The sequence below is a fragment of the Protopterus annectens genome, chromosome 10.part0, assembly GCF_019279795.1.
Source record: "Protopterus annectens isolate FY-2018-M chromosome 10.part0, PAN1.0, whole genome shotgun sequence".
NCBI classification, from domain to species: Eukaryota; Metazoa; Chordata; order Ceratodontiformes; family Protopteridae; genus Protopterus; species Protopterus annectens.
The window spans coordinates 807348303-807359671 of record NC_056744.1 but is presented as its reverse complement, the minus strand read 5'-3'; the positions used below and the strand labels follow the sequence as shown (position 1 = coordinate 807359671).

General features: G+C 37.3%; 1 pseudogene; it reads right to left on the bottom strand.

Moving 5' to 3' along the window:
- Positions 1–10207, bottom strand: part of LOC122814209 — a 178802-nt pseudogene extending 168595 nt beyond the window's left edge.
- Between the last annotated feature and the right edge of the window lie 1162 nt (positions 10208–11369).

Below are 11369 nucleotides of genomic sequence, written 5' to 3'. Positions count from 1 at the left end.
TGCTCTGGAACATGTTTGCCATTCACGTAAAGCAAATGCCTTTCCTTACCCTCTTCAAGTGCAACATAGATCAATGGATGGTTCATCTTGATTGTACTGTAGGTGTTGCACCTATGTACCTTGTAGATAGAGGCAGTTGGTATTAGATAACAGCATAGACACATCACTGTGCGAACTTTATTTGTATTGCTGCTGAAAATTGTGTGAGTCATGTTAAATATGGCTAGGCTTTTATGAGATGTTGAGAATTTAGCCTGGTACTCTTGTATGCACCTATAAATCTATCAACTTCAACTGTATCTCAGTACAGCTATATTGTGATTGTACAGCATCACAAATGTACCAGAGCATCATTTCAGTATTACCACTTCATAGTTTGCATGAACACATTGCATATATGTCAGGATTTCATGGCAGTATAAAATATTCCATGGCAATGTCAGGGTGACAGTGATCATGTGGAATGTCTTGGGTTTGACATGTGCTGATAGAAAGTGTGCTCCTTGTATTGTTTGCTATGTAAACAATATCACAGTGGCAGTTACTTCTCTCATTGAAGTTCGACTTTGCAGTGCTGTAGTTTCTGTGCACATGAGCATAACTGATGCATTGCCATGAGTCTCACATAGTGCTGTACCATTTATTATGATGGATCACTTTTGAATTCACACGTCAACTGCAGATGTTGCTGACAGTATCTGTTGCTATTACATGTGGGAGATGTATGCAATACACAGCTATGTGTAGTGAATCCACTCATGCTAGTGGGTTGTTTTTAAGTGTCATTATCCATATGGCCAATACCTATATCATCCAGGCATGCCTTACTCAAGTGTATCACTGTTGCCACAATCAGCTCCAATGCATCTTTTCAGCTATAAATAATTATTTTTTGTGATGCATAACCATTAGAAGTTGACAGTGCAGACTTCACTTCAAGGTGTTCTACAAAATGCATGTTTGATATGTTTTATTGTGATGCACTCAGTAAATACACAGCTCACTAAGAACATTGTCGGCATGGGTTGCATTCCTGAAGGTGTGGATTGTGGCTTATGTGTCATGACAACATCTCAACTGACCAAGATTCCCCTTGTCCCTCTTAGCATTTCCAAAAAGTGGTTATTTTTGAGGAAGGTGTATTTAATTCCCCTTATAGATTAATGACAAATCATTACAGTTGTACAAGTGTGTTCCTGAAGAACATATATAATAATCTACAAACACATTTTAATGTCTATGTCCCAGATTAATGGTGGTATTATTTTAAAATTGTCCATGATTGTGCCTCCTTCTGTCTAATGTTGTCCATGAGCCTGTTGCTATGTGTCCCTTATTGGTTGAGAGCTATGATGACATCTCAGGCATATTTAAACAACTCAGTTTGCACAGCTTCATAATATGTACATACTCCTATTGCATATACCTTCCTTGCTAAATGTCCTCTCCAGTCATTATGTCAGGATATTTATGTCACAACCAGTCATCTCCATTGATATATAAATGTGTGTGATGGTCACATAAAATACTATAATGTGTGATTATATAAATATATTCACACAGGATGTGCAACCTGCAGCACATACTGTACTATGTACATACATTATTAATGTTATGCTACTGACTTGTCTTTGGAGTGTACATACACTGAAATGCCCTTATCTGGTGTAAATTACCATGTTTCACATGTCCACTTCCTCTTTCTTCATTCCTGATGTGACGCCCGTGCCCTGGCTCAGCAATCAAGGAGCCTCAGTCCTTACCACTAACACCAGAGATGGTGTCTCATATATGAGGAAAGGATAACCAATACACACAGTAAAGTGCAATTTCCCTTAAGAGCACACAGAGATCACAGTCAGTCCAGAACTTCTCCCTTGTGCCCCAGGTCCCCAATAAGACTCCCACTGGCACAGCTATAGGGTCCAGATTTCAGCGTAGCTGGCAAGTGAAACTCTCCAGCACCCTCTCTGTCCAACCAGTGCTTCATGTCCCTGCCCAAGTAGTTGACACACACACACTTTGAGATAAGTCTTTACACAAATTCACAGACACTCCTGGGAAAGGCTGACACAGATTCTCCAGTTGTGCCCCTTTACCCCGGAATGTCTTGTGACTAAACAGTCTTAAAGCTTATTAGAGTGGCTTTGTACAATAAACTCTATAAATATGCAATGTACTCTAGAGCTTAACTTATCTCTACATAAAACAGCCACCGTTGAAAAGAGTTTAAAAATATTTAATAATAAATCCTAAAAACACAGGACAATACTACTACACCACAGTGCCATTCTAGAGTTCAGAGATCACAGGGAAATACTTAAAACAATACAGTAGGAAAGGTCTGATATGAATACAGAAAAACACAGTCTAAACCTTCTAATTCCTAACTATTCATAAGAGAAAACACAGTGCTAAAATCCTAGTTACGTACAAAGCATAAGGCAGTGCTGATGAGTTGAATGTCCAAGATCAAAATGTTTACAGTCTCTCTTTGAGCAATAGTTTTTTAAATCACTAACCAACATTTCTGCTGGGCCCTCCCATATTACATCATTTTCATTTAGTTCCCATTACATCATTTCTTTGACACTTAGCCTGGAGTTCCCAGGCCAACAGGCTACATTATTTAACAATCTAACACCTGCTCAGAAGCTACAACAATAAAAGACATTTCACATGTACACTCTAGTAGTTAAAACAATATAAAGAATGTCCCCTTCACATGATCGACTTTTTACAAAGTCGAAATTCATATGGCCGAGACCATATGATTGACTTTTGAAAAGCTGACCATTGGGAACCGCTATCTCAGTACAGTGCAGAATGGGAATGTTTCCCTCTTCCACACTGTAGTGTGATCTCAGAGTTGGTATATTTAAGTTATGGCTGGTGTGCCCCCTGCTAACAGTTTTAAGGTAAGTGTTTGTTGTGTTTTTTGTTTATTTTACATGGTTAGCTTTCTGAAAGTCGATCATATGGTCTCGGCCATATGAAAGTCGACTTTGTGAAAAGTCGACCATGTAAAGTAGACCTATATATATATATATATATATATATATATATATATATATATATATATATATATATATATATATATATATATATAGATGTAGATATATATATATATATATATATATAGCTATAGGTATATATATTTATATATATATATATATATATATATATATATATATATATATATATTGAGAGAGAGAGAGATATGTGTGTGTGTGTGTGTGTGTGTGTATATGGGTTCCTATGAATCCGTCGACGGCCGAAACATTGACACTTACCTCATCGACACCAAAGCATCGACCGTTCAGAACATCGACAATCCAGGTAAGCGATTTTCCCCCTTACAGGACCCATGGTAGCACTTAGGACCCATGGTAGCGACTGTTGAGAATTTGCATTGTCCATAGCGTCGTACTAGCGAAACAAGTGCTACCATGGGTCCTGTAAGGGGGAAAATCGCTTACCTGGATTGTCGATGTTCTGAACGTCGATGCTTTGGTGTCGATGAGGTAAGTGTCGATGTTCGACTGTCGGATTCATAGGAACCCGTGTGTATATATATATATATATATATATATATATATATATATATATATATATATATATATATATATATATATATATATATATATATATATATATTTATAAATTTTATACTATTCAATAAATACTGCAAGAAAATCCTAGCCAAGCTAGAGTTGTCGCTGTGTGATACTTTAAACCTCCTGTAGTGAAACTCCATGGGATATATATATACATGACCCCTTAAGAACATCATTTGTTTCAGCTACATGGCTTCTGAATCTCCAAGACTTTTTCACTTTTTAAGTTTTTATGGTTACATTCAGGGCAATAAAGCCAAAACTCTTTATCTGCAGACATGTATATTTCAAAGTTTTATTGACCTCATCAGCACAGCATAAATGGAAGGTTTGGCTATACTTCAGAAACACAGGATCTTTAAACCCAACTGTTGCTCATAAAGATTAAGATACCTGCATAATATCTAAATTAACATCCAAACCAAAGAGTAAAATGGGCACACAGTAAAGACATGCAGTAAAAAATGCAAGGAAAACCCAGCCAAGCTAGAGTTTTCACTGTATGATGCCATAAACCTCACATAATGATGGCCTGTAGGATATATGCAAATGACCCCTTAAAGTCATCAGGTCTTTTAACTACATTGCTTCTGAATGCCAATGGCTTTTTTCACTTTTTAAGTCTTTATGGATACATTCTGGCCAATAAAGCCAAACCCCCACTAGCTATATGCATGCATCTGTTGGCCTTTTTATCGGCCTTGTCAGCATGGCATAAGTGGAAAGTTTGCCTATACTTCTGAAACAGAGGGTCTTTAAACCCAGCTGATGCCCATAAAGATTAAAGTGCCTGACACACACACACACACACACACACACACACACACACACACACACACACACACAGATAGATAAATAGATATAGATATAGATAAATACATACATATAAATATATATTTTTTAATTTTATTTTTACATTTGTTTACGGGGATAATCCGGCTGGGCTAGAAGCCCATTTTCAGTAGAGGCCCAGGGCGAAAATCTCTGGAGATAATAACATAAGTAGTAATCACTTATACAAAGTTAGAAAACTGTTAGCAAAAAGCTAAACATTGGTATCAAATATTACACACACATTGAAAAATAACAGCAGGTCGTTCCTTCATCACACTGGCAACCAAGACAGGTAAGTACAGAACAGATAAAAATAAGCATATTTTGTATATGAACTAGTGTAAGACATTGATAGTGGAGTATGGAGTGAATAAGGAAAGAAAGGGAGGAGGAAAGAGATTATCCTGGGGTGATACAAGTGTAGAGGCAGTTATTGAAGAGGTGTTCTTTGAGTAGCTGCTTAAATCTATTGATGGTGGAGGTGGTGAGTATGTGTTATGGGATACATTTACAGATTTTAGCAATATGATTGGTAAATAGGAAGTCACCAAAAGAGTTATTAGTTTTGTGGCATTTTAGAAGAAGTTTATTGGATGAGCAAAGTGCACGGGTGGCATTGTAGGGGTGGACTGGGATTTTTAGTGCTGGACAGGCATCTGGATGATAAATGATATTATGAACAATTATCAGTTGGCTATGTGATAGAAAATGTGGTAGTTCTAGCCATTGCAGTTGTTTTAGGGCAGTGCAAAGATGTGCCCTATTACGGCGGTTGGCAGCAAAACGAGCAAATTTGTGGGAGCAAGTCTCTAGTTTGGAGAGTTCCAATTTTCAAAGGTTAGTGAAGATGGGGGTGGTGTACAGAAGTGTGGACAGAAATTGTGTTCTAGCTGGGGCCTGTTTGGTGAGATGGGTAAGGAATGTTCTGGACCTATATAGGCAGCTGAATTTAATGTGTATCTTCTTGACAGTAAGGGCTATGTGTGTGTCATATTTTAATGAGCTATCTATTGTGACACCTAGAAGCTTAGTGTTATCTACTGGTTCAAATTCGGTACCATTGAAAGAGACAATATAGTGAGGGGAAGTAGATTCTGTGGATTTATTATGAGTAAATATCATAAGCTTTGTTTTGTTGGGGTTTAATATGAGTTGGTTCTCCTTAAGATATAGCTCTATATCTGAAAAGGCTTGCTGGGTTTTGAGTTGTAGTTCTGGGTAGGAGGGGAATGTGTAAATGACTGTCGAGTCATTTGCATATTGTACTATAGTAGTGTATGGGATGGCGGTGTTGAGTTTTTTGTAAAGATGGAGAAGAGTAAGGGGTCAAGTACTGAGCCTTGTGGGACTCTAACAGTAATAGGTAGCAGTGGGGATAAGTTGTCAGTCTACTTGACAGCTTGCTGGCTATGGAACCAAGTAAGTGTTGAGAATGAAATATGCATGGATGATAATTCTTGCAGTAGTATCTGGTTGGAAACGGTATCAAAAGCTTTAGACATGTCTAAGAATATGGAAGAGACAAGGTTATTGTTGTTTTTGTGGCTTTTGATGGTATCTGTGAAGAGTAAGAGAGTGGTGGTAATACTGTGTTTAGGTCTAAAGCCATGCTGAGAGTTGGAGACAAGATTGGTTTGTAGTAGGTAGGTCAGAAGTTGGGAATGTATACATTTCTCCAATATTTTGCTAAGGGGTGAGAGTAATGGCAATGGGCCTGTAGTTGGTTATTTCTGTGGAAGGCCCTCTTTTATGGAGGGGAATGAGGTGGGATTTTCCATAGTATTGGTAAGTATTGTTCAGTGATGGAGCGATTGATGAGCATGGATATTGGGTTTGAAATTGAGTCAGCTCCAAGTTTTAGAAATTCATTTGGAAGTTGATTGGTGGCAAGAGAAGTGGGTTTAAGTTTAAGATGGAGTATTTTTATGTAACTAGTCTGGGGGGGTTGAAATGAGAAGTTGGGGGAATGAAGGTCTGAAGTAGTGGGAATGGTTAGAAGGGTGTTGTTGCTGTTATTTAATAAAGTTTGGATGGCGTTGATGAAATGTGAATTGAATTGGGCTGCTATTGATGTGTTGTTACTTAGGATTGAAGGGGAGGGGTTGGTGTTATGGCCAGTGGATAGGAGTTATTTAATAGCGTGCCAGAATTTCTAAGGATTATCCTTATGCTTTTGTTGGATTAGAGTGTAGTACGATTTCACGTCATTATGAATTTGTTTTTTGGCTAGATTTTTGAATTGGATGCAGTTCTGTAAGAAGGGTAGGGTTGTGGTAGATTTGTAACGTAGCCATGCTCTATCTCTTTGTTTCATGATATTAATTGTTTCCCTGGTTAGCCACAGAGTTGGGGTGGTTTTACAATATGTTTTTTAATAGGGGCTAGTGAGTTCAGGCTGTCTAAAAATGATTTATTGAAATAATCAATGGCTTCATCAAGGGGAAGGTAAGGGGGAGCAGTTGTGATGTTTTAGGAGGGAATTCAAATTTCGACAGAAGTTTTTTTGGTATGAATCGGTTTCTTGATTGTGCTTTTGGTTGAGCTAGCTTTTTGTGTAATTCGGTAGGTGGGAGAGTGATCGCTGAGAGCGTCAGGGAAGCAGTGGGCTTGGGTACAGAGGTCAGGGCAGTTTGCAAGAATCCAGTCAAGTGTAGGGAGTTTCTTATTATGTTTATCAATTCTTGTAGGGGTGGTGATTAATTGGGAGAAGCCAAATAGGTTGATGTTAGTTGGGCTAGTGGAAGTGCATGAGGTCCAGTTTAGATTGAGATCACCTAAAATGAGTTTCTTGATTGAGGGTAGAGGAGGCCCAGCTAAGCAGATTTGTTGTTAAAAGGGAGGAGGTATATGGCTATAATTAAGATGGACTTGTTTTTGTTGAGGTGTAGACAAGAGACTATGATTTTAGAGTCAGTGGTAAGAGGAGCAGATATATTTAGTTGCTGGAGAGCAAGGCTGTTTTTGTATTGGATTGCTAGACTGCCAACACATTTGTGCTTACTGTCAAATCTATGGATGTTACATCCTTGGAGCAAGAATTCATTGCTTTTATTCTGGTCTTTTAACCAGGTTTCAGTAAGTTTAGCTACATCTGGAGAGTATGGTGTGAGTGTTGCTTGGAATTCAGGAATTTTGTTTAGAATGCTTCTAAGATTGATATTTAAGACTAATAGGTCTGAGGTGGTAAGAGTAAGGGGAGAGGTGATAACTGAGGGAGGGTTTAGTAGTTGGGAGGGGGTTCTGCAGCTTTGTACAGGGCCAGGATTGGGATGTACATCCCCGCAGCAATTAAGTAGTGAGGGCTTGAGCAAGTAGATGTGTAAGCCTTTACTGATTAGCATGGAGCCTTTGTGGAGTAGGAGTATAGGTTTTTGTGTGGGAAGGTATTCTTCCACACTTTGGTCTAAAGACTATCCCATTGTTACCCCAGACTCCTCACTATTCTGAGATTCAGTCTCTGCTTCCTTCTTATCTGAGCATCCATTCCTCAAATCATGAAGCCCATCCTGTTTGTTAACAGACTGAGCCCTGTTAGGCTTGTCTTTTGAGTCAGTCTCAGGACCCTGGCACCCAGAATGATTTATCCTGTCCCTTTTCTTCTTGGATTTCTGTACTGCTCACTTCTTGGACAGCACCATCATTTGCTGGCTTCTTAGGCCCCTTCCAGCTCAAGTTTTCTCCATTTTCACTATCAGAACCAGAAGAAGGCAAGGTAGCTTTTTCTCCAACTGATTCATTATCACTATCACTGGACAAATCAAAATCCATGTCTGTTTTGATACTTTTATCCTTGGCAGGCTCTACAGTTTTTCTTTGTAATATCCTGCTATCTTGATCAACAGAAGGTGAGGTTTCCTTTGCATTTACTGGATTTTGTATTTTGCCAGTGTCCATACTGAGGAAACTGGTTTAATTTACAGTTAATATTTTGCCTGCATTATCATTGATGTCAGATTTTGATTTTAAGAAGCACAAAAACAAAACCCAAACAGGTCCTTCCACACTGTGGCTGAGATCAGCAAAATAAATCCAACCGGTTAAAAACAAAACAGGTTTAATATGACAATAAAAACTAGTTGAGCGCTTTCACTCGCAACAAACAGCGAGCTTCATCAGAACAATTGAATACAATGCTTTGCATACATTTATAATTAAAAATGGCGCCAAAAAGCGTTGCTTAAAAGAGGTCACTATTAAAGCAGTATTATACATTTTTATAAAAGAATTTCTAAAGAGAAATAAAGCACTGCTGTATAGATACCTACAATATATTATAATCAATGTACTCTAATATAACTAAATATACAATTGTTCATCTTATTGCTTATGAATATTAAACTTTAATAATATTGTAATCATTAAAAATTCTATAATATGCTAAATTAAATATTTTTAAATATGTTACTTGACAAGATTTTTAGCATATTATAGAATTTTTAATGATTACAATATTATTAAAGTTTAATATTCATAAGCAATAAGATGAACAATTGTATATTTAGTTATATTAGAGTACATTGATTATAATATATTGTAGGTATCTATACAGCAGTGCTTTATTTCTCTTTAGAAATTCTTTTATAAAAATGTATAATACTGCTTTAATAGTGACCTCTTTTAAGCAACGCTTTTTGGCGCCATTTTTAATTATAAATGTATGCAAAGCATTGTATTCAATTGTTCTGATGAAGCTCGCTGTTTGTTGCGAGTGAAAGCGCTCAACTAGTTTTTATTGTCATATTAAACCTGTTTTGTTTTTAACCGGTTGGATTTATTTTGCTGATCTCAGCCACAGTGTGGAAGGACCTGTTTGGGTTTTGTTTTTGTGCTTCTTATACTTGACCCGAACGGACCAACATTTTTCAGATTTTGATTTTACATCATTAGCAGTGGTGTCATTTTGCTCCTCTGCAGGTGTTTCAAGTCCATTGCACTGTTCTTCAGCAGGTATTCTTTTGGATTCTTCAGAAACGCTGGAAACAGTGACTGCTGGATCTGGCAGCCCTGATGGCTTGGAAGAATGATTTACTTTCTTTCTCATTTGAGCCTCCTTCAACCCAAAAAATGCATTTATATCTCCTGTGACCTGAAAGTACACATATTTCTTCACTGTTACTAAGTTTGGTGCAAATTTCCAAACATTTTCTTTGTCGTCAATGATACAAACCATTGCAACCCCACAAGGAAAAACATTTCTAAGATTCCCAGTTTTTGAGACTGAGTCGATACATTCATCACAGGACAAAATTCCTTCTTTTTTTTTTTCTGGATCTAAAAATCCTGCTAGCGTGTCTGCATAAAGTCTGCTACCAAAGGTAAAAATATGCAATTCATACAATTTGGCAATTTTCTCACGAAACTCCTTGCAATATGGGCATAGTCGAGTATGAAGCATCGGTTCCCCTCGTCCTAGCTGGAAATGAAATATTCCCTTGCAGGAAATCTGTTGGCGATGTTGCTCTGTGATGTGTACCAAAGTCTGATCCAAGTCTACCATCAATACCACTTTTCGGTTTCAGTGTAGCCACTGTTGATCTTCTCTTACCAGTTGTTCAGCTTGCTCTGAGCTAACCATTAGTTCAGGGGCACTGTGCACCACAGCAGCACTTGCTGTTGATTGCTGAGCTTGTTGCCTGCCATTTTTGCTCTGTGGGTGTGTGAGGTCTTGGCCACATTCTGCACACATGCCTTTCATGATGACTGGATGCCAACATCCCTGAAACCTGATAAAAACTCCACTTGGAGGGAAGACTTGTCCCAGTTGCCCACATAACTCATGAACAACCAACTTGGTTAGACTTGACTTTCCTTTCCACCAGTCTCTGTGACCATTGATTATCATCACCTCTTCTTTGAGACACCAGAACACACAGTACCAATATATACATATACACACACGCATACTTACTAGGATGTGGAGGTCATAGCCTCCCACATGGTTGGTGGGGGGGGGGGCAAATCTTGTGCATGTGTGTGTGTGTGTGTGTGTGTGTGTGTGTGTGTGTGTGTGTGTTGTGTGTGTATCTAGCTATCTAGCTATATATCTGTATATATCTAATCTCTCTCTCTCTCTCTATATATATATATATATATATATATATATATATATATGTATGTACATGAGTGCTTACATTTGATGAAACTCCCAAAATGTTGACATTGCAAATGCTGACATGTAAGGATCAATATACACAATGTCGAAATGTTATTGCCCATGCTCCAAGTTGAACATCGGAGTATGCTACATCTGAAACAGTGTGTTTGGCAGGGGGACAAGCCCCCTGTACCCCCACCTTTACTAATTATATATTGTGCAATCTCTGGGCATATTCCCCAACCCTGGGGATTATCAGTCTTGCACTCCTGTCAACCAGTTTGGAGTTTCACTTATTTTAAGCACTTGTGTATGTGTGTATATATATGTATATATATGTATCTATATATATATATATATATATATATATATATATATATATATATATATCTATATATATATATATATATATATATATATATATATATATATATATATATATATATATATATATATATATATATATATTTGTATATGTACATATATGCCCCCCACGTGCATACATACATACAAATATGTATCCCTTTATAAATTCTCATCACAATAAGCATTATTTATCTATTTTCTCTGGAATTATGATAGCTGAATGAAATGACTACTTTAAAAATCTTAATACCTTTAAAGCTATGCGTTGGCAGCATAGAGAAAACATTGCATGTATTTAGTGGTGCCTTGTGCCACTGTATTTCTATATTCAAAGACACATGAAAAGTAATAAAGTTACATGTTTTTCTGTATTGTATACTCTGTATTCCCTATGCAACTAGGCATATAAGTGAAGAGGAACCTTCTCAGCCCTTGTTTGATTGAAAACTATAACATTT